The sequence below is a fragment of the Colias eurytheme genome, chromosome 26, assembly GCF_061535395.1.
Source record: "Colias eurytheme isolate Ceu_HAF_F1 chromosome 26, ilColEury1 Martin Lab GWU primary, whole genome shotgun sequence".
Taxonomy (NCBI): Eukaryota; Metazoa; Arthropoda; class Insecta; order Lepidoptera; family Pieridae; genus Colias; species Colias eurytheme.
Window position 1 is genome coordinate 9048975 of NC_143005.1, and position 23301 is coordinate 9072275.

Consider the following 23301-nt stretch of genomic DNA (forward strand, 5'->3'; position numbering starts at 1 on the left):
GATAATAATAATAAAACTTGGACAATTAAGGAGTGTACATGCTGCTTAATGGTAAAATATCTACTAGATTCATTGGTTTAATATTATTTTCATTGGAAACGGTATTTTAATGAAAATATTGTTGTTATTATGCCCGAGAAATGGATGGTCGAATGGAGCAGTGGTTTAAAAATGCAATCCGTACGGAGGTTTGAGGATACTATACATTTTTATTTATATTTTAGGAAATACTGAAAATCAGCGCATCATATAGAAATGGCAAAGGTGCTATTTGCCAAAATTATCTTGTTTTTATAATAAAGTATAAGCTCTTTAATTTTTCTTATGAATGTATGTACTACTGTATTACATTTTCTTTACTCTTTCTCTTTTCTACACTGTCTCTGGTATTTTTGTTTGTTTGTCTCCATCGGGCATCGAATCCACAATATTCTAACTACAGCACAAGCAGTCAAATGGCCAAAAAATAAACGAAAGAAAAACATTACAGCTAAGTGAAACCTGTCCATACGATGAGCTGTAAAGCTAACAAAACTTATATTACATTTTAAAATATACCCATGCCTAGACAAACAATTCTTCACTCCATGGTTCAGTGATAATATGGTAATCGAGGTCTTAGATTCTATTTTCAATTGAGTTCCAATCGATTTACAAAGAAGAGGTAAATTGTATTTAGGAGAGCTTTTGAAACCTATTATCTCATAAATAGATAAAAATTTACCTCCGTTTCGGAAAGCATAAGCATTTTAGAATATAGATCAGTTAATAGTTAATCTTCATGCCAAAATGCGAAAATAATGATTCACTTTTTCGTGAAATTAATATAAACTCAATATTATGGAAAAACTTGCATTGATATCAATTTCAGGAAAATACCATGTTCCACCAAAGATGTATAAAAACTAGACGAGACTCGTGTTGTATATTTGAACCTTATTTTTCATCTAGAAACATGTTATCGTTATAATTTATAAAATAACATGTCATCATTATGTCCAGATTATGATAGCAGACTGAATCAGCTAGATATGGTTCCCAGAAACGCACATTAACACGTTCACTGCGGCATGTCCAGTATCGGGCCATCAGCGACTACACCACAGTGCGGCCGCGGCGCCCAAAATCGCAGTTTTCACCGTGGTGTGGCGAGGTTTTTTATATGTTAATCAATGACTAGAAAAGAGACAAATATATTTTTGTGATCACAGTTTGAAGTAGGACTCAATTTAGTTTAAAAATCGTATGGCAAAATATTGGACACAACGATAGAAAAGAAACTGTTTCTTTTGTGTGCGGTATGTCAAATATTTTGCCATGGACAAGCACCTCATGCCGCACTGTACTGCGAGCGCGCCGCGTGTCAGTCTCGCATAGTGATGTACCAGAACGGCACGCGTCGTTATCAAATTATTAAATGACAATGATACCTTAGAGGCTTTAGTTTTTTTATTTTCTTTTATTTCGTAGCATAAATGCAAAAATGTGATGACAGTTGTGAAAATAATATAAAACATTAAAACAAAAGTTACTGAACAATTTCCTGATAGTACTCTATCAAGTACCTTGTTTTATATGTGTTTTTTTTTTGTATCGACGATCTCGTTATCTGTTAACTGAAATATACAAAATTGATTTATATCGATATCGATGTTTTATTTTACAGTGTTTCCCATCGCTATTACTGTAAACATGCCGTATCAACGCAGTGCGGGATGGCAAATAATTTTTCACAAAATCAGGGGTTTACATTTTCCCTCATATCTTTTAAACTATTGGGTCAAACTAAAAGCTATTTATGCGGTATATACTAGACTATATATACTACTATCTGAAAAAAAATTTTCGAAATATCTTGAAATTTCATGAAATTATTAACCTTCAAAGTCAGAAGGTGCGATGTGATAAAAATGGCTCATGACGCACAGTGGTGAACTTGCCGATGTGAATTATGGAAGACATGCCGCTACAACGGTAAGTTTGGCATTTTAGGTGCCGCAGTGAACGTGTTAACAGCTTTTTATACAGTATCTGTATAAGAAAAATATGTATGTAAAAAATAATCAGCACTATCACCTGCACCACAACAACGAACAATCTGGAAGAACATAACTAACGTCTTTGAATTGATATTCCGATTTCATAGTAGCTTAATAAAGTGCTTCACTTCTACTAAATAAGAAGTTATAATTTAGGGTGAAAAAGTAAATAATATGATGTCACATCTAGATACCAGAATCACTGTTGCGCGTGGGTCGCGGCCTACGCGATGACGGTGTATAGTGTAAAAGTGTGACGTCATAACATTTCTGTTTGTATTTTTATATTGCATACGAGCTGGGCTTTCTTTCGCGAATCTAAAGGAGAGATTTTTCTATGGAACCCGCTGAGAATAAATCAATACGTGGTTTTAATATTATGTTGAATGTATTAATGTTTATTACAATATTTTTAAAGAAACAAATCATATTATGCTGTTCTACTTTCAATTGATCAATCAATTGATCGTTCAAGAAAAAACTTTGTGATTGCTGAACGAATGTCTGTTACTATTTCACCAAAAAAACAGCTGATACTAACTCGAGATATAAATACAGTTTGATAAATCTTGTTTAATAATATATTTGTTTAATTGAAACGGCATTTGATTTAACTGTTGTATACAGTTCAAAATGTAACAACAATAATAGAAATACACATCATGTAAAAACAAATAACTCTATCCTATGTTATTCTGTAACATTGTATCGTAATTCGTATTCTATGATATCTTATCTTAAACTAATACTAGATGAATTACCTTGCTTTTCTCGTCTCAGTCTAATTCAGTGTGTTAGTTTAAGCCCTGTTGAGTTCTTAAGGGTAATTTAAAAATGAAAGGAATACTCAAGAATAAGACCTTCATCATTAACATTTCAAGGCTCTCTCAAATCTATAATTTTATTAAAAATAATTATGATAAATTACCATCTCGTCCTTTTGATTTGAAAATTCAAAAATATAAGTCATAATACAGATTAACTTGAAAATGTTTTTGGTTGATTGAGTGATTTTAATTAAATTATCAAGAAGGCTTTCGCGTATCCAACGTGTTCACTTCGACACATTTCTTAAGAATTACCTGAAGACTTATTCTTGTTTGTTTTTATTATTTTTGATCATTATTTTTTAGCTGCTCCATATATTATTTCGAGAGAAATTCACACGTTCATACAAAAATAGTTTTTAGATTATAATATAGAAGTGAGAGAATCATTTAGATTAATATTGGAGCAACAGATTACTTAAAAATATTTAAATGAACATCAAATGAATAAAAACAATTCTTAGTAAAAGAAAATGAGCTCATGTTCTTGTAAAGTAAGTAATGATTGTCACCTGGCACTGCTTGGTACTATGGTCAATGACATTTGTGAATCAGTACAAAACTATGACAAATCGAATTCATTCAATATTATTTGTATGTGCATATTGACCTATCGATATAAATGTGTACGTGGAGTTTTTCACCCCGAAGGTGAATTGGTGTTTTAGTCATAATTTAGTTAAGAAATTTTCTATGCTTTTCCTTATGTTCGACTGCATTATATTTCAATTCCTTGAAATTTTTTAAAATGTCGTTGACGATTCACTATAATAATGTTCTTTTATTGTTGTGTGAAAATATATACAAGGTGTAAACTTTGATTTATTAAAACAGATCTCAAGAGAATTCTAGAAAGACTTCTATTCTAGGAAGTCGAATATAACGTTATAATTAAATTGATCATTAATTATATACATATTTATATTTATCTAGTACCGAAAAGAGTCCTATTTCATAAGAAATCCGATAGCCTATAATTATTATTGTTTCAAGATGTCCAATTTTCTATTTTAATTGATAAGTAATTGTATGAGCTATATGATAAGAAAATTGTATGTTAAGGTTAGGAAATATCCCAATTAATGACCACTACCTAATTCCACCATTAAATTTTTTTTTTCATTAAAAATCTTTGGCATATTACGATAATATAGGATGTTACATGTGTATTTTGTAAAATTAAATTGTAAACCGAAAAAATTAAAAAGAGCAACTATGGAGTTTCTTGCCGGTTCTTCTCCGTAGATACTGCTTTCCGAATCGGTGGTAAATGTTAAAAATATGTAATGACGTCTCAAAAGTGCTTCTAGAAGAAGTCTAATTGAACAAATAAATGTTTGAGTTTGAGTTTTGAGTTTGAAAATATACATTCTTAACTGCTTTCCGAACCGGTAGTAAGTTACTATTTTTCTGTATTTTGACGATTCAAAACAAAGTCTAATTAAATAAATAAATGTTTAAGTTTAAGTTTCAGTTAAATAAAATAAAAGCAACAGGCAAAAAGTTACACGTGTAGGTAAGCATTAAACACCTTTTTACAGTCGCAATCGTGCAAACCAAGCAAGCAGGAAAAATAGCACTAAGTTATTGTATTGTTCAACTTTAATAAATGAAACTGTAGACGTGGGCAGAAAAACCGTATGCAGCTGCTGTGTTATTAGTTAACCACATTATCATTTGATGTTCTTTTCAGTAAGGATTAATGTTTAGCAAATCAGTGGAAAGTCGAAAGCACACCCTCCATTCGGTCTTGACAGAATACCAGCGCTGCAGTCGCAGCTTGCTGCGATTATGGCAGAAAGCTGAGTCAAGACCCTTTTCTGGATATGCAGTGCACACACAGTACCAGATTCTCAACAAACATGGCGTCTAATTTATGTCTAATTTTATTATGTTTCGTACTTTCTTTTTTCTTCTATTTTGTGTTTTCTTCTTGTGTTACCTTTATCTAGAAATAAATGTCTTTTCTTTCTTTCTTTCTTTCTTTCTAATGTGTCTTTTCCTACAAATCTATACTATAATAAAGCTGAAGAGTTTTTTGTTTGAACGCGCTCATCTCAGGAACTACAGGTCCGATTTGAAAAATTATTTCGGTGTTAGATAGCCCATTCATCGAGAAAGGTGTGTCCCTGTTAAAGAGTTGAATAAAACAACAATGATTTGTGCTGAAAACCAATTTGAAAGGTTTTTAAATGTTTTATTTCATATTAATTTGAGTTTACTTAATTGCCTGTAAAAATCTCTTTTAATAGAGACGTTGAATATTTCAGTAAGTTTCAGGATAAATGTATAAATCTACAAGTAAAGATTTGATGATGTGACTGTTTTTCTCATAAATATTGTAAATTTTCTATTATACATGGATATTATGTTTAGGATGGGATATAAATTTTGGTATGTGGATTAATTATAAGATAGAACAACATACAATATATTATTATGAAAAATTTAATTATTGCAATGAATTCAATTGTGCATAACATATTATTTTCATAACAAAAAATAAAAAAATAATTTATATTGAAATCTCAGGCATAGTTTACGTTATAGTTAAATCGAAATTTATTATGTAATGCCATATTATTAAGTCTAGCTGTTATTGAAATTCTTGTAACTAATATCTAAAATCAGGAATATAGCGGGGGACCTCAAGTATCTTTAGGTGTAGTATTTGCAACCTTAACTTATAACGCATAGAGGTGTTTTTGACTTGTTTACAATAAAGGTAATTAATAGAGAACATTACATACATTTTAACATAAATTATATGAAGCGTAGTTTGAATATAAATTTGTATAAAAAAATACTGATCACACACATCAGTGGTACTATAAGATTACTTTAAATTAAGATGTTTATCAGTCGTAAACAAAATGTATCCCTGTATTATTACAAATATAATTATAATGAAAAATACCTGCTCGACAATAATTTTACATTAACTACAAGCGCACACATCGTATATTTTTGAAACGCGCCAGCAAATGTTCGTACAATTTTCCAAACTGCACTTTTATAATTTGTGAAAAGATTTAAATAATAATTCTAGATTATCCATTTAGCATAAAACCAAGATTCGTAGATCCCCGCCCAACGCCTATGGGAGGCGCTTATAAAAGCTCGGAGCTGGCGCGTAGCGGCGTAGTCCGAACTCGCGCGTCGTAGCATGCTACGCGTCTAACATTCGTGAACTTTGCTACGAAACTTTCGACAAGTAAGTTCCGTATTTGTTTTTTTTTTTAATTAAATCAGCTATCCGGGTAAGTGTTAGTAATTTTAAGTGCATAAATAGAGTTTTACTTAATTTTTCTTCTAATAAAATATGGTTCACATCGTATTTAAATCGAAGGATATTCAATATTTTCCATAGGAGAAAATTATTGATAATTATTAAAAATAACGTAAGTAATGTATTAATCTTATAAGTGAAAAGTAATTTTAATCTAGCACCCTCTTAAATTCAATTATTGAACTGTACTTGAATAAAATTTTAATATTGTTTTAAGACTCTTTCGAATACTCGTAGTGAACTAAAAATTAATCCTTAACCCATTTATTGTCAACTGTATTTGGAAATAATATCAATAAAATTTTCATTAATATTCATTTAGGTATTTAATATTCATAAAATAAGAAGAAATTGTGGAAAAAAAAATTGTGTGCTTTATAAAAACAGATCAAAAATATACGAATTTTTCCAACTATCTGCGAAATACATTTGTGTTTAATATTTGAAACGATATTAAAGTGAATAACTTTAAAATATACCGCAAAATTAAGCCAATAAATAATACGATAAACTATTTGAAACTACAAAATCTGTCACAATAAATTTACGAAATCCATAAAATTCGTAACTTAAACTTTAGCTAAGTTAACTCAAGTAATCGTATTATTAAGATAACTCAAAGATAATTTTAAGAGACTTCATCGTGTTACGAATTTGCCAAGTTGAGATTTTAATGACCCTTATTTTATCAATGAGCTTATCTAAGTGTTATGATATAACTTTTACATTCATGAAAAAGGCTTCGTTTACTAGTAAATAAAACCCGAAAAAATCGCGTAAAATCCGTAAAACGTAGGTATGTAATATCAAAATGGAAAATTGAAAATTCCTCGGATTTACTAACAACTAAAAACAACTATCATTACAATAATTACACGTATTGTATACGATGTACTGTTGTACAAAACAACGGTATAATAATTTAAAAAGCTTCATTGTAAAGGTTTAAAAAAATCCTTTCAACGTCATGAAATATTTTTATTTACGCTTTTATTTTGCTTATAATGGATAACTACTGCTTTTACAAATTATAAGATGACGGAGAAGACATTATAGAAATTAAATAATTATAAAAATTCATAAAAGGGTTTGGGTATACTTAGTTGGCGTCGTGATGAGCTTTCGCGATGAAACTTGAATATTTTAAAAGAGCCTATATATTGTAAACAAAAGTTATTATGTACACAAATCTCGAAACGTATTAGGAACAGATATATTTGGTTTTGTATTATTCATTTACCAACCTAGAATCTAGATGATTTATTATAAGATTTTTCCGAGGTTTTTAGGTTTCTCCTTTATTTATTTAAGAACTAGCGGTCCGCCCCGGCTTCGCCCGTGGTACATGTTTACGTTTTCTCTACATAAGAACCATCCTCGTACTTCAAGGAATATAATAAAAAAAGAATTATCGAAATCGGTTCAGCCGTTCTCGAGTTATGCGCTTACCAACACATTTTGCGATTCATTTTTATATATAAGAAGATAATCTACTATATTAGCGAATAATTATTTACAACCAAACTTTGCTATTTACTATTATTTTATAAGTTTACTATTACGTATCACAATATTACATTCAAAGGAATATTTGCTTCCGAAATAACTATTATAATAGAACGACCTCAATTTTATTTGTTCTTTTATCTTACAAAGTTGCCTATTACAGGCTACGAATGTAATAAATTTAATAGTTTCCAAATGACTGGAGAAAAAACATTTATCATTACTTTAGTACATTATTATTAGCAACAATGTTTGATAAAAATAATAGGAGAAAATAACTGAGGAAAATCCTGCGATTTATTCCAGGATTTTTTATAAAAATTACAAGTAATTATACGTCTCTTACAAAATCATTCTTCGCAAATCTAACAATATGTCATTGAAAATAAATTAACAATCTAACGAAAGCTTAAGTATAGAAAAGTGTATTTTAATCTACTTGAGCGCAAATGAAATTGATATAAGGTATTAAGATATTAAAATGCAACATTAACTTAAATTACTTAACTGTTTCATGTTCTAAGTTAATACATATTCATTTACAAATTCCGTACATTATCTCTTCTTTATAATTACTACATACAATGATCATAATGGGAAAAGATGTTAAGGGTCTAACACAATAGAAACTAACAACACTTTGGAAGTTTTAATACACGGAAGAATTTATGACATTTATGCCATAATAATAGAGCAACAGAGTTTGTTTGTTTGAACGCACTAACTTAAGGAACTATCAGATTTGAAAAAAATCAGTGTTATATCTAACATTTATCGAGGAAGGCTATAGGCTATTATAATCTATATCATAATAAGAGAAATGTGGGTAAAACCGCGGGGTACAGCTAGTAATATATACGACAGATACCCTTATTAAATATTGTTAATATACGACAAAATTTTGTTAGAATTAGGATATTCTTGTGAATTTTAAAATAGATACTAAGCTATTTTTACAGGTAATAAGAAAATGGAATAAACCAAATCTGGAATTAACATTTACTTTGAAACCACGGGAAAGAAAACAATTTAATTAAAAAAGTTACTAAAATTAGCAACATGCATAAGCTGCACAATAATGTATGTAAAGTAATATGAAAACTTGGTTTATAAATAAAATGTATTTATAGAGATTCGTAGTTCTTTGAAGTTTTTTTTGTTCAGTGAAAATCAGTTGGCATTACTTTGTATTTAACTACAGTTTTTAAAAGTGTTTAAATAATCATAGTACGAGATCCGGCTGCAGGATCAGTGCGTTCATCGGTTTTTTGCTGAAAACCGAATTTTTATGTAACTATATGTATTTATAATTAGGAGAATATATATCGACTAGGTTGCCAGTCAAAATTTGGACGCAAGCATGTTTACACTCAACCTTAAATATTCAACATCTTTAACAGCCGGCAACCCTTATTTGCGGCCGGATTTAATTAGGCAACCATATATGATAATAAATAGAAAAAAATTAGCTTTAATTTGATATATGATTCATAAATGTGCGTTATGAACGTAAAAATGAATCGAAATCATACCTGTTTGCACCAGGCTGCCAAGATGTTGCGGCCAGGTGAAAAGCGGCAACCGTGATTTTTTAGAATTTTTATATCATTTGACGTGATGTAGACTACATTTTATTCAAAAAACAAGTGAACGAATTTTTTTCCCAAAAACCGATTAGAAAAATTTTAATTAAACATGCTTGCGGCCAAATTTTGACTTGCAACCTAGTCTATATATATTCTCCTAATTATAAATATACATAAAAATTCGGTTTTCAGCAAAAAACGATGAACGCACTAATCCTATATTTATAATTTTTAAAAGCCAGCAACCCTTATTTGCGGCGGGATTTAATTAGGCAACCATATATGATAATAAATAGAAAAAAAATAGCTTTAATTTGATATATGATTCATAAATGTGCGTTATCAACGTAAAAATGAATCGAAATCATACCTGTTTGCACCAGGCTGCCAAGATGTTGCGGCCAGGTGAAAAGCGGCAACCGTGATTTTTTAGAATTTTTATATCATTTGACGTGATGTAGACTACATTTTATTCAAAAAACAAGTGAACGAATTTTTTTCCCAAAAATCGATTAGAAAAATTTTAATTAAACATGCTTGCGGCCAAATTTTGACTGGCAACCTAGTCGAAATATATTCTCCTAATTATAAATATACATAAAAATTCGGTTTTCAGCAAAAAACCGATGAACGCACTGATCCTGCGGTGGGATCTTAGACTATCATTTTTTTTTGTTTTAGCTGTGTTCACGAATATTCAAATTCATTCATTTAAGAATGTTCAATTCGGAAGAATTTTTTGTGTACAATTTGGAATAATATATGTTGTAAATTGAGCAGTGTTGGTACATAAATAAATTACCTACCTATACCCATACGTTAATAAAGGAATAATTATATTTGATATACTAGCTGTGCCGCGCGGTTTCACCCGCATTGCTCAGCTCCCGTTGGTCTTAGTGTGATGATATATTATATAGTCTATAGTTTTCCTCGATAAATAGGCTATCTAACACATAAAGAATTTTTTAAATCGGACCAGTAGTTCCTGAGATTAGCGCGTTCAAACAAACAAACAAACAAACTCTTCAGCTTTATAATATTAGTATAGATTACGTAGTTTTGTAACAAGTTTTAGTTAGATTAGGGATTTATAGCAGTGGATGCATTATCTACTAAACTTCTAATAACACGAAGCACCCAAAAGTTGTATATGAAGATAAATGTAAAGAAACTTGCTCTCATGTAAAGAAAAACAACAATTTGGCTGAAACTTGATAATCTTGTATATCAGGTACCTAATTATTGAAATAATATTACAGTTTCTTTTTATTTCTCTTTATACGAGCATCACTTCATAGTATAAAACAAAGTCGCTTTTTCTGTAATAGGGACATAGGGTCCCTTTTTATGCTGAAATCTTTAAAACTACGCAACGGATTTTGATGCGGTTTTTGTAATAGATAGAATGATTCAAGAGGAAGGTTTTAATATATAATTTATTAGGTTTAAGACAAAGCGGGCAAAGCCACGGGCGGTAAGCTAGTAATATATATATAAAGAAATATTAAAGATTACAGAATCACACGTCAGCTTATTTATATTAAAATTTAATAAGATATTTCGTTTTCTGTAAGCGTGAATCCGTAATTAAATACTTTATTAAATATTATGTTCCTCTTCCATATTCCGTAGGTAATCTTGTATTACGAGTATGAATATCAGGGAAACCTTTCAAATATCTCATTACGGATTCAGTCAGGCAAAAACCATAGAGTCGGCTTGATGAAATAAGTTTGCACCAAAGTTATATATTTGAGAACAGCTCAACTGCGCAGAGGAATCTTTACTTACATATTTGGAAAATGAGTGAATTATATCGATACCTAGTAAATTCTTTGGGTCTCTGATTTAGGTGCAAGGTTTAGGCGTTCGAGTCTCTTGCTAAAATGGAGCGAAATTATGTAATAATTACTGAAAAACTATTTTATTATTCAGTTATTCGATTTGTACGCTTAGTTTTAGATCTTGTATGATAATCTCCATGGATCATATTTTGGTTGCTTTTTCTATTTATCATCATGAATAAAGTCAATACGTCATAACAAAAATAGTTTTTATACATAACCAGAAAACAGAAACAACATAATATAGCAATAAAATCATATACCACCTGTATTGTGTTTCTAACAAATCCCACTAACAAATGTGTGTCATGTACAAAGGAACAGTCAACTAAGTTAAAGTTACAAGTTAAAGCTGGAAACATTTAGCCCCTAGGATTGCATTTATTGCAGCTTAGGACACTTGTCAAGTAACTTAGCGAAGAAATTGCATTGCACTTAAATGCAGTTTTAAGTTTTTCGCACGCGGAAAATGTTTTTCCTCTCATTTAAATGTATTTTTCTTAGAATTTCACTTAGTTTCACTTTACAGAAGTGGAACCAGCTTTGCTTTGTGTTCTTATACGGGTACATAAAATTAAAAATTATAGTTTTTGCAACATATTTTATGTATAATTATTTCATTATAATTAATTTTTTAAATAATTATTATATTATTTATCATAATGTTTACTTCTTATTCAGTCTTCTTATTTACTAAATATGTGTATTGTGTAGGTATCATTAATGTCTCATTGGCACAATTCGAAAAGTGAGAACAAATTAAATTTATACTAATATTATAAAGCTCAAGAGTTTGTTTGTTTGAACGTGCTAATCTTAGCAACTACTGGTCCGATTTGAAAAATTCTTTCAGTGTTAGATAGCCCTTTTATCAAGGAAGGCTATAGGCTATATTATATTATTACGCTAAGACCAACAGGAGTGGAGCTACGCGGGTGAAATAGCGAAGCGCAGCTAGTAATAAATAATCGTGTTTTAAATACCTTAAAAAGTGCAATATTAAAAAATGCATTAAGTTTGACTATAGTATAGCAGAAAAGAAGATGAAATTTAAGGAAGGCATTATACATTATTCGTTGTCATGAAAGAAATTGAAAGCTGCCTGATAGGGGATCAAATTTTGTTTGCGAAACGCCATAAACTTAATAATAATTGGAAGGAATCGATATTTTTGGATACAATCTTATTTGTGAATTTAAATTAATGATGTTTACAATATAAACGTTACGTTTGAATGATAATCCATTTCATGATATACCTAATTAACATATCTGCTGTATTTGACACTTTATTAAATTGTTTTACGTATCGCTTACCTCCTAAATAAAGAGGTTGTTGAGTCCCTGACCGCTCTTTAATAAGGAGGGTACCAATTGTGAATTAGGTAGATATTATCTCGATAAAAAAATAAAAAAATATATGCGTGTACTAGAGTACACACGTAAGAAGTGAAACTTCTTTATGACCTTAAAAATGTCACGAGTATGGCGTAACGCAAAAATGTCACGCGTACGGCGTAACGCAAAAATGTTACACTAAATTTTTGTCGATACAGAAGAAACCGATAAAGAAGTTTCACTTCAATAATATTAGTCATATTATTTTTTTTAAATTATAAGCGTTACAAACAATATTAAACTCAGAAGAAGAATGATAGAATACAAATAAATTTTACAGTTATTAGAAGTGTTTTCACAACTTGGTAGAATGTATTAATGGCGGTTGTTGATTATTATACTTACAAAATGTATATAATCTTTTTTAGAAAACAATATTATGAAGTAATAATAATTGCAAAGGAATAGGTATTTAGGTTATTTATGTAATGTGAACTCGTGTTTTAATTTTTTTTATTGGAACCTCAACGAAATTACGTCACACAATTCATAATATTGAGTCTAGATTTTCTATGAAACTAAATATCTAGTGTCTACATTGTTTCATAAATAACAGAACTCGAAATAAACCAAAATTATATATTTTTATCGTTTCGCACTAGCAATTTCCAAAACAATAATAATAATATTATGAAACACAAACAAACCGTATAAATTCAATTTCTGTACTTTACATTATTCTAAGTTTAATTAACTATTACACAAGTAAAATCCATTATTAAATATTTTAATTTAAAAACGTTACGAAATCGTTATAACTATGACATATTAATTTTCTTTCATTACTAGAAAGTGTGGCTATCATTCAAATATTATTTTTTGCTCTCTCTCTAAATAAGTATTAATATACTAGCGGTCCGCCCCGGCCCCGGCCCCGAAATCGGTTCAGCCGTTCACAGTTCACACGTGATGCCGTGACAACGCGAAACGGGTTTCATTTTTATGTATATAGATTAACTATTAAGTACGTAGAAACCAGGAAGTTTTTAACTTTTTAAAATAAATGTGTGCAATTAGTTTTGTATCTCAGTATGTACCGGTAAAACCTGCTAGCTTTGCCAACGGTTGCAGACTTTGCCATAGCCAACTTCTGAGGGAAAAACTGTAGTCACATCTTAATATCAGTTTTTTGTCATGTATGCATGCCTGTATAGTAAAATTTATGAGTTAAATGGCAACACCGAATGAGATGTGGCAACCCAGCTTGTTTTTGAGATGTCATTTTCGGCGGTTACTTTTTTCGAATGTTGGCGGTATGAAACTTAGTGCTCCGGAACTTTTACAAAAACAAACGGGAAAAGCATTGCCTACGTAAGTATTTTTTTGATATTATGTTAACATAATGTTCTGTAGCTAAATAAAAGCTGATTTACTGTGCTACAAGCTACCTTTGCTTCGCAATTGGTATTGGTAAATTCAACAACCCCAATCACAACGTCTGTGATGGTGACTTTGCCATTTCTGATGAATATTTTAATTAAATTGTCATTGTAAGTACCTACTGACTGGTGAAAAAAAAATATAAATAGGTAGCCAGGTATGAAATACCCAGTGCATGTGCTTAAATGAAGGTTGTTTTACAAAAGGTATTTATTTATTTAATTATTTATTGCACACATAAAAGAAATAGAGACACATAAAGTACAGCTAATAGGAAATAATGTGTACAAACGGATTTTAAAACTTGATTGGATTGGTTCCTATCAAGTTTAAAATAACAATTTTTATATTCAATCAAGATCATATAAATAAGAATTTGTCATTGTTTAAATCTTTTAGGAATGTCGTGTAATGTGTGATATTAAAAAAAAAGTTGGTTAGTTTAATGAATACTATTTTTTTTTTGTTTTATTATGTAAAACAATTCGAAGTTAAGAAGTAATTGATTATGTTTTTTTTTTACTTTTACTAAATTGTTCCTACTACGAAAACATTTTTATTTGACAACCCTAACCCTAACTTCTTCTTATAAAGGAAATATTTTGGAAAGGTTGGTGAATTTGCCACCTACTTAGAGAGTTAAATTACCAGTGCTAAATAATATAAAGTTTTTACTTTATTTTACGGGATATAGGAAGAGTGCAAATATATTACTTTTTAACCTCATAAACTCCAAAAATTTCAATTTTTCTTTCATATGGCAAATTTACCAGAAGTGACAGCTAACTTTGCCATAATTGTTTTTAAGCTTAAAATATTATAATTTACAAAAATGAAATAGATATTTAGTAATAATGTAAATTTTCATGAAATTTACTACGTCTAGGTGCAGGTTACTCATTACGTTTTCATACAATTATATTTTTTTAAAGCGAATCAAAGTTTTTGACACATGAAAAAGTGGCAAAGTAAGCAGGTTTCACGGTATATCTATTTGTACCAACAAACTTCTAAACGTTTAATATTTTAATAAAATTAAAATGAAAGTTAAATATAGCTCTCATACTTTATATAATTTATAAATGTAACTTTGGTTGACTTTTTGAATGCATTCGTAAATTCTTAATATTCTACACTAGTTGTGCCCCGCGGTTTTTCCCGCATTGCTCCGGTTCTGTTAGTCTTAGCGTGATAATATATAACCTATAGCCATCCTCGATAAATGGGCTATCTAATACCGAAATAATTTTTCAAATCGGTCCAGTAGTTATATAGATTAGCGCGTTCAAACAAACAAACAAATTCCTCGGCTTTATAATGTCAAGTATGATTATTTAAAAGTACATTTTATAATATTTTACCTAACTATAATATTTCTCATAATACATTCTACATCTTAATCTTAATTCTTAATATACTATTATAAAGGCGAAAGTTTGTATGGATGTATGGATGTATGGATGTTTGTTACTCTTTCACGTAAAAACTACTGAACCGATTACAATGAAATTTAGCACACATATAGAGGGTAACTTGGATTAACACATAGGATAGTTTTTATCCCGGAAATCCCACGGGAACGGGAACTTTGCGGGTTTTCCTTTGCAAACGCGGGCGAAGCCGCGGGCGGAAATCTAGTATTCTTATATTTACTCATATAAGTTTCAGTATTTCAATATATTATATAGACTCAATCATACAATATACGACATGAATTTGTATGAAATAAATATCATTGTGAAATTGAGCAGAAGATATGAAATGTTTTGTATAGATATGGTAATAGAACTATTATCATTGGCCGATGTATCGTGATAGCATCCTACGCGTTTTGTTGCTATTTATTTGTAAAGAATTGTCGATGTATTATGGAAAATACCTTGATGGGATATTATTTGCCCAGGATTTTTCTGAAATCTTATATATAAAAATGAATCGCAAAATGTGTTGGTAAGCGCATAACTCGAGAACGGCTGAACCGATTTCGATAATTCTTTTTTTATTATATTCCTTGAAGTACGAGGATGGTTCTTATGTAGAGAAAACGTAAACATGTACCACGGGCGAAGCCGGGGCGGACCGCTAGTGAATAATAAATATATGGAATTAGGCTTAAAACAGCTATTATATTATGTACCGAACTTCAGGTAATTAGTGGAGTATAAGTTAAAGTCCTTCAGACATGAATTAAATAGTAAATGACCTCTAAAATTAAAATTGTAACAGATAATTTTAAATTACCTAATGAATCACTACAAACTATAATAATTTGAATTAGTCCGGGATACATCGCCCATTTTTGCAAGTGATTACTATCAAGCTAATTTTTCGTGAGTAGCTTTATTTTGATGAGATGCCCAATAATTTCATGTACAAAACTCTCAATTGTGGTAGCTACCAGAGGAAACAAGGATAAAATATTTTGATTTGATTGGTTCTCAAATATTAATTACTAACTGAATGTTTTTTTTTGTTCAATCTCAAGATAATTATCTAAATTATTCGAAAAAATATTTGTCCTACAAAATCTATGGTTTGATCAAAGAGTCCCCATTTCCAATGTGTATCGATAACGAAGTCATCATAAATGATTACTAACCAGCTGATTTTTTTATTTTCACTTATTTAATACTTATATAATTCAACAGACATATTGTCCTAAAAATTGCGTAATAAATATTTGAGAACCGTCAAATCAAAAATTTTTATCCTTGTTACCTCTGTAAGCTACCACAATCGAGAGTTTCGTACATGAAATTATTGGGCATCTCATCAAAATAAAGCTACTCACGAAAAATTAGCTTGATAGTAATCACTTGCAAAAATGGGCGATGTATCCCGGACTAAATCGATAGATATTGATATACTTATTATACAATAAAATATATAAGAGAGCAAATTCCCACAAAATAATATATTTTTTTAATAATAACTAATAACCATAACTGTTACCTCGTGTATAACCGGCCTTACCATTATCTATTCCTAAACCAATTGGGATATACGTGCTTTCAAAAAATTCATAATACACTCTGGTGTTTTGATGCTATAAAATTACGTATCGCTCGAATTTTATAGCTTCGGTCGTAATAATATTATACTACCCGTTGAGTAATAAATAAAAATTATATTTTAAAACAGTTTAAATTTTTATCCTGTGGGAGTACCGCTTAACTCACATTAAAGGGAAAATGACTGAACGTTTAACCTACAAATATCGAAACGGAGGTCAAAATGTTATCAAAAATCGATGATATGGAAAAAAATCTTTTTATTGTTATAAGACCTTCTTGAAATAAAAGATAATTTTGATAATCGTTGGGCGCAATTAAATCAGTTAGTATAAATACCTAAAGTTTTATATAATTGATTTAAGCTACCTAAATTTTTATTTATAGAAACTGCATGGAATCTTTTAGGGCGGCCGTACACGGACCGCTTCAAGCAGTTGAGACCGACCACTTGAAGCCGTGACCGCAGTCCGTGTACGTCTCTCAGCCGTTAACTGCTCGAGCTGCCCATGTACGGCCGCCCTTCGTCATGCAGTTGACGGCTGAAGCGGTCGCGACGCCTCGAGCGTTCGGTCTCAACTGCTTGAAGCGGTCCGTGTATGGCCGCCCTTAAATATATAAAAATAACTTGACATATTTTAATCGAAAGTAGAGGTAAACAATTTTCATTTTTACTGGCCATAAATTAGATTACGTACATCTGTCAATCACAATATTATTTAAGGAATACTGTGAGGTCAAAATTAAAATATTAAATAAGCTTTCCTGGAAGCTTTGAGCATAATATTTATTATATCGATTAGATCGAAGGTCACTTGTTTACTGAGTGATGGTTACTTGTAAAATCTACTGGCAGGTTCAATCTGCATGAATAACAATATTTACTATAATATTATAAAGGTGAAGAGTTTGTTTGTTTGAACGCGCCAAACTCAGGAACTACTGATTCGATTTGATAAAATTATTTCGGTGTGAAATAGCCCATTTTTTGAGGAAGGCATAGACAAACGCTAAGACGCAACTTTGAGAGAGATGGTACCTACTGTTAAAAATATTTAGGAATATTGATTAAATAACAACAGCAGTAATTACCATAACTTTTTTTGTCTCATATTTCCAACATATCCTTTAATCGTCATAATGCATTATTAAAAAGTATTTACGTTTTTGTGACGTGAATTTGTAGAACCAAATCAAAACTATCATTTTAGATCTTTTTCACTAGATAAAAATATACAGCAAAGACATCTTACAATATTAAACAAACGAAATTATTTCATCCAATCTCGAGTAATTAGTTTTTATTTACTCTAGAGCACAATCAGTAGTAGATATCGATAAAATAAATGTTTATTTCGACCCCAAGGGATACAATTATATTTATTCCTTGGATTGGACAATGTCTATCGTTTGCTAAACTTCTAAATAAGGGCTTTTATGATTATTGTCCTTTTCATTATAATGAGTACACCTTATTATTATGGTTTTCATAACTTTCAGATAAATAAAATGCGTGAAAATACTTAGAAATATTTACTAATAATTCTCAGCTGACAGCTACTCCTAAATTCAAAGTATTTTTATATTTTTAATTAAAATTAGGTGTTTTTTTGCCTATTTTTACTGTTAAACCTATAAACTTAGCAAATTGATTTTTACTACTATATTTCTGTAAAAAAACGCCTTCATATCACTTGTCAATCTTCTGGCTTCCGAATATTATGAAAATCAGTGAAACACATGTGAAATCACAGATCTAGTACAAGTGTGAAATGCAGGCCTCATACATCATAATATGACACGGGACTTTCTTCTACATTATTTTTTCCTTTATTTTATACTAGCTTTCCGCCCGCGGCTTGTCTAAAACCTATTATTAAAAAACCGCATCAAAATCCGTTGCGTAGTTTTAAAGATTTAAGCATACATAGGGTAGGGAAATAGGGATAGAGAATTCGTTTTATACTATAGATGTTTTTGTGAACAATATAATATGACTTCTTGTGATTAAGTACATACATTAACTGAACATTTTTGTGGTATCCAAAACAAGAGTCTATTCTAAAGAAAGACAGAACCTTGTAAAATATAAAATATGTCTTCCATTGTTTAACGGCTATAAATTTTGTTTTGAATCTTACTTTTGTTGGGCGGGTTGCTTAGTATTTATGTTAACATTTGTAGGAAAATTATTTGTATGGACCTTTTAACTTGTTATTTTAGACATTTAGGATTGTGTTTAGATTATATTGTGTAACTTATAGAAATAAACTAACAGTTTAGGAAAAAGCCGTAGAATTAAATACATAATATATTTTTAAAGCGATTTCCTTTAAATGATCTTAATATATATATAAATCTCGTGTCACAATGTTTGTCCTCAATGGACTCCTAAACCACTTAACCGATTATAATAAAATTCGCACACCATGTGCAGTTCGATCCAACTTGAGAGATAGGATAGTTTAAACATGTAGGTACCACGGGCGAAGCCGGGGCGGACCGCTAGTAATATGATATAAATACATACATAATTAGAATGAATAGGAAATTTCGTCGTATGTCGTATTTTTCAAGTGTCCTTCTCGAATCGACGGTATAATATATGCAGTTTTATAAATAGCACACATTATGAATTTTGATGAGACATCTTAAAACTTCAAAGATAAAACGATCTACAGCAAATTATATGATACATATTAAGAATACACTTAATAAACACGTCTATTACTAGAAAATTTCTGACGCTTTACTGTTTTATAACATACTAGCTTTCCACCCGCGGCTTCGCCCGCACTGTCAAAGAAAAACCCGCATAGTTCCTGTTCCCGGGGGATTTCCGGGATAAAACCTACCCTATTTCCCGGGGTAAAAAGTAGCCTATGTCCTTTCTCGGGTATCAAAATATCTCTATACCAAATTTCATGCAAATTGGTTCAGTAGTTAAGGCGTGATTGAGTAACAGACAGACAGACAGACAGAGTTACTTTCGCATTTATAATATTAATATAGTATAGTATGGATTAATGTATATATTTATTCAGAACAAAGTCATGAAGGTAAGTAATATTATAAAATGTTTTCTAATGTTGCGATATCCATCATTGGGTACATATATATGTATTAGAAGATTAGTGTAACAGTTGTGGCTCATTGGACTTCAAATCGATAAGTCAGAGGTTCAAGACCAAGCAAGCGTGCAGAAAGTAAGATTTTTCAATTTATCTGCGCATGTTACATTACTACTGGTCAAAACGGCGAAGGAAAACAACGTGAGGAAACTAACACGTTAAAGAATCAAGAGTACGACGACACGTTACATCTTCCAACGATTATGCCCTGAACACTCATAAGAGGCCCGTATCCCAGCAGTGGGAACGAATAGGAGCTGATAATAATGATGATGATGAACCACATTAAGGTATTCAATATGAAATGCCCCATTCATGACCTGTATGAAGCCATCTTACGATTAGAACATAATATCTTACTCTCTTAGTCTAAGGCACTCAATAGAGCCCTCAAAAGGTCATCAAAACGATTCTCACCAACACATAAACAATTTATTATTAATTTGTTAACAGCCTTCAATCGATTTAATTAGTCATAGCATTAAGGCTATTATAGTCATTAGTATTTCAACTTCGATAGATTAAGCTCTCTGAGAATAATCCATATTGATCATTATTTATATGAACTAGATTATGCGAGACAGATTTATCTATTAATAAAGATATCAAGTATTATTTTCCATTAAGGACACTTCACACTTGGTCCTTGATAGTGGGATAAGTCGGTAAGGTTTGAACACACTTATTGATACTTATTGATTACTTACTTACTTCTAAACCGCCTTAAAATTATCTTTACTAGACAAAATTTACAAAAGATCAACAATCAGGTACCAGCTTTCAAATAATAATGAATACTCAAAATCAGTTCACCCAGTCGAAAGTTCTGTGGTAACAAACTCAAAAAAATACAGTCGAATTGAGAACCTCCACCTATTTCGAAGTCGGTTGAAAATAATAAATACTTCATTATAATATAATTATGTAAGAGATTTCTATCAAACAAACCAACTCATTTAATTAAGACCATATAACGAGAAACAAACAAAACAAAAATTGAAAACCTTCTTTGTAAGTTAAAATAGTACATGATAAAACACAGTATTTTTCCATTAGTCGTCAAACAAGAAATTTCAAAGACATTCCCAAATTAAGTTTGCCCACATTGCGGTAGAGATACAGTGTTATATTTTACACTAGTCAAAGTCAAAGTAATTTTCATAAATACCGTAGTACCTACGTCTTTGAATTAATAAGTTGATATGAGTTAACAAAATAAAATTGTCATTACCTTTTAATTAGCGTTGGTAATTTTAATTAAGGTTTTGGATTTAACTTCATTAATTTGAATTTAGTATTTTCTTGTGTTTGAAATTACACGGATGTTTAAGAAATTTAATACTGGAAGATAAACCAAATAAGATTTTTTAAAATATTCAATTCTTTCTACATTCAGGCTGGCATTTTAAAATTTGACTTTTCCTTGTTAATGTAAAAATGTTCAAGCAAAATATCTTCACTTTTAGTTTTTGATTTTTCCTTGTAGGTGTTAAAATGTTTAAGCAAAAAATTCTACGTGTTTTTCCGAAGTAGATTGTTGTTCTAGTATTTCCAATGTTAGGTTTTTTGAATGTTGGCAATACTGAATAATGGTGGTTTTCGTCTATAAGCTTTTAACAGGATCAGGTGCATTCAAAATATCAATTTTTGGATATTGAACATTTGAACATGTATGTTTTTCGAAGTTATTAGAAGTGGTGTGATTAGTTAAAAGCTATTTATTACCTTATGTGTTGTGTGAAACTGGGTTCATTCTGAACGATATGAATAAAGATAATTATTTAAAAATAATACGTAATTAATTGATTTCCCCCAAATATTATTTATAACGTAGTCCACTTTCCTGGATCTCGAAGTTTTAACGTTACGAACGTTAATGAAGATAAAATTAAAATTTTTATACATGTACTTTTTTAATAATATTTTCCACGTGTAGGTAATGGATACTGTAAAGATATCAATTTAAAAATATTTTTCTCTACACAACTTTTCTAATAAAAACCTGACGCATAACTTAACTGTAACTTAAACTTAGAGAAAACTTGATCTAAGTTATGTAAGTGCATCTTCGAAGCCGCAATTTTATACTTAGCTCGGGGATATTATTAATATAATATGTAACTAGTTGCGAAGTTATGTAGGAATACGGTTCTGGCCAATGGCAAAACAACTTGTTTATTTTTGTTTTGTTTCTAAGAAAATTATATTTTCTATATACTTTTTAATTCGGACAATTTAAAACAGCCTTAATTTTTAAAATAACCAATAAATAATTAAAGAATCTTTTAATATTCTTAAATCTTCGTTATAGTTTACAATTTGATGTAATATATAGAGATATATCTAACTTCTTGCCACAAGAACATAAAGCATTTGCGTAAGTACTTAAATTGCAATACAACATTAAACTGTACCAAAACCATCGCGATAACCTTCTCAAGCGAAGCCACGTGTATCAAGCTAGTAAATGAATTATATTGTTCGGATAAAGTACAATTTTGCGATAGAACGAGCCGTTTGATCGGAAATCCGTGTGTTGGTGACGGCCTGGCTACAATTTATTGTGCTCTTGCCTGCGCTGGCTAGACTGTACTTATCAAGTTTTATTATAGACTAGCTTTCCGCCCGCGGCTTTGCCCGCTATGCCTAAACGAAAAAATCGCATCAAAATCCGTTGCGTAATTTTAAAGATTTAACATACATAATATAGGGACATAGGGATATAACAACATTTGACATAGGGATTATAACAACAGAGAAACAGACTTTTTTACTATGTAGTGATTAGATTATCGAACTTTGCACCCTGCTTCACCTATGGTATTAAGAAAAAGCCGAAAAGTAATGTGAAATGTATCTGCCCCCCACAAGGGAACTAGTGACCTTGGAGGCCAACTATATTATGCAAATGAGTCAAAGAGAAATAAAAATAATTTTGAAAATCCAAAAGTGCACGCCTCATAATTTTTTTTAATAAATATTTATTATATATTTATTAATTATTATTTTTGTTTATTTAATAACAATTAAACCACATCGAATCAGACCCTGAAAAATGAAAGGGTTCTATTCCTGAGCATACTCAAGTGTAAGAGAAAAAAAAAGACTCGATTAGTAAAGTATTTCGGTCGCTATCGTGTTAACAAGAAAAAGGATCCGCACATACAGACACACGGACGTCCAAGACAGAACTTTTTTAAACTGTTTTTTAACTAGTTTAAATAACAAAAATGACATCAAAAATATCATGAACGTTAAAAATAGTGTTTTTTCTTAATATGTGTGTGT

General features: G+C 30.3%; 1 protein-coding gene across 1 annotated transcript in view; it reads left to right on the top strand.

The window, feature by feature from the left end:
- The first annotated feature begins 6013 nt into the window (after positions 1 to 6013).
- Positions 6014 to 23301, top strand: part of AstA (allatostatin A) — a 42811-nt gene continuing 25523 nt past the window's right edge. Inside the window, exon 1 of the mRNA XM_090116760.1 lies at positions 6014 to 6080. The gene's annotated coding sequence lies outside the window, so the exon portion shown is untranslated. The remainder of the gene's footprint in view (positions 6081 to 23301) is intronic.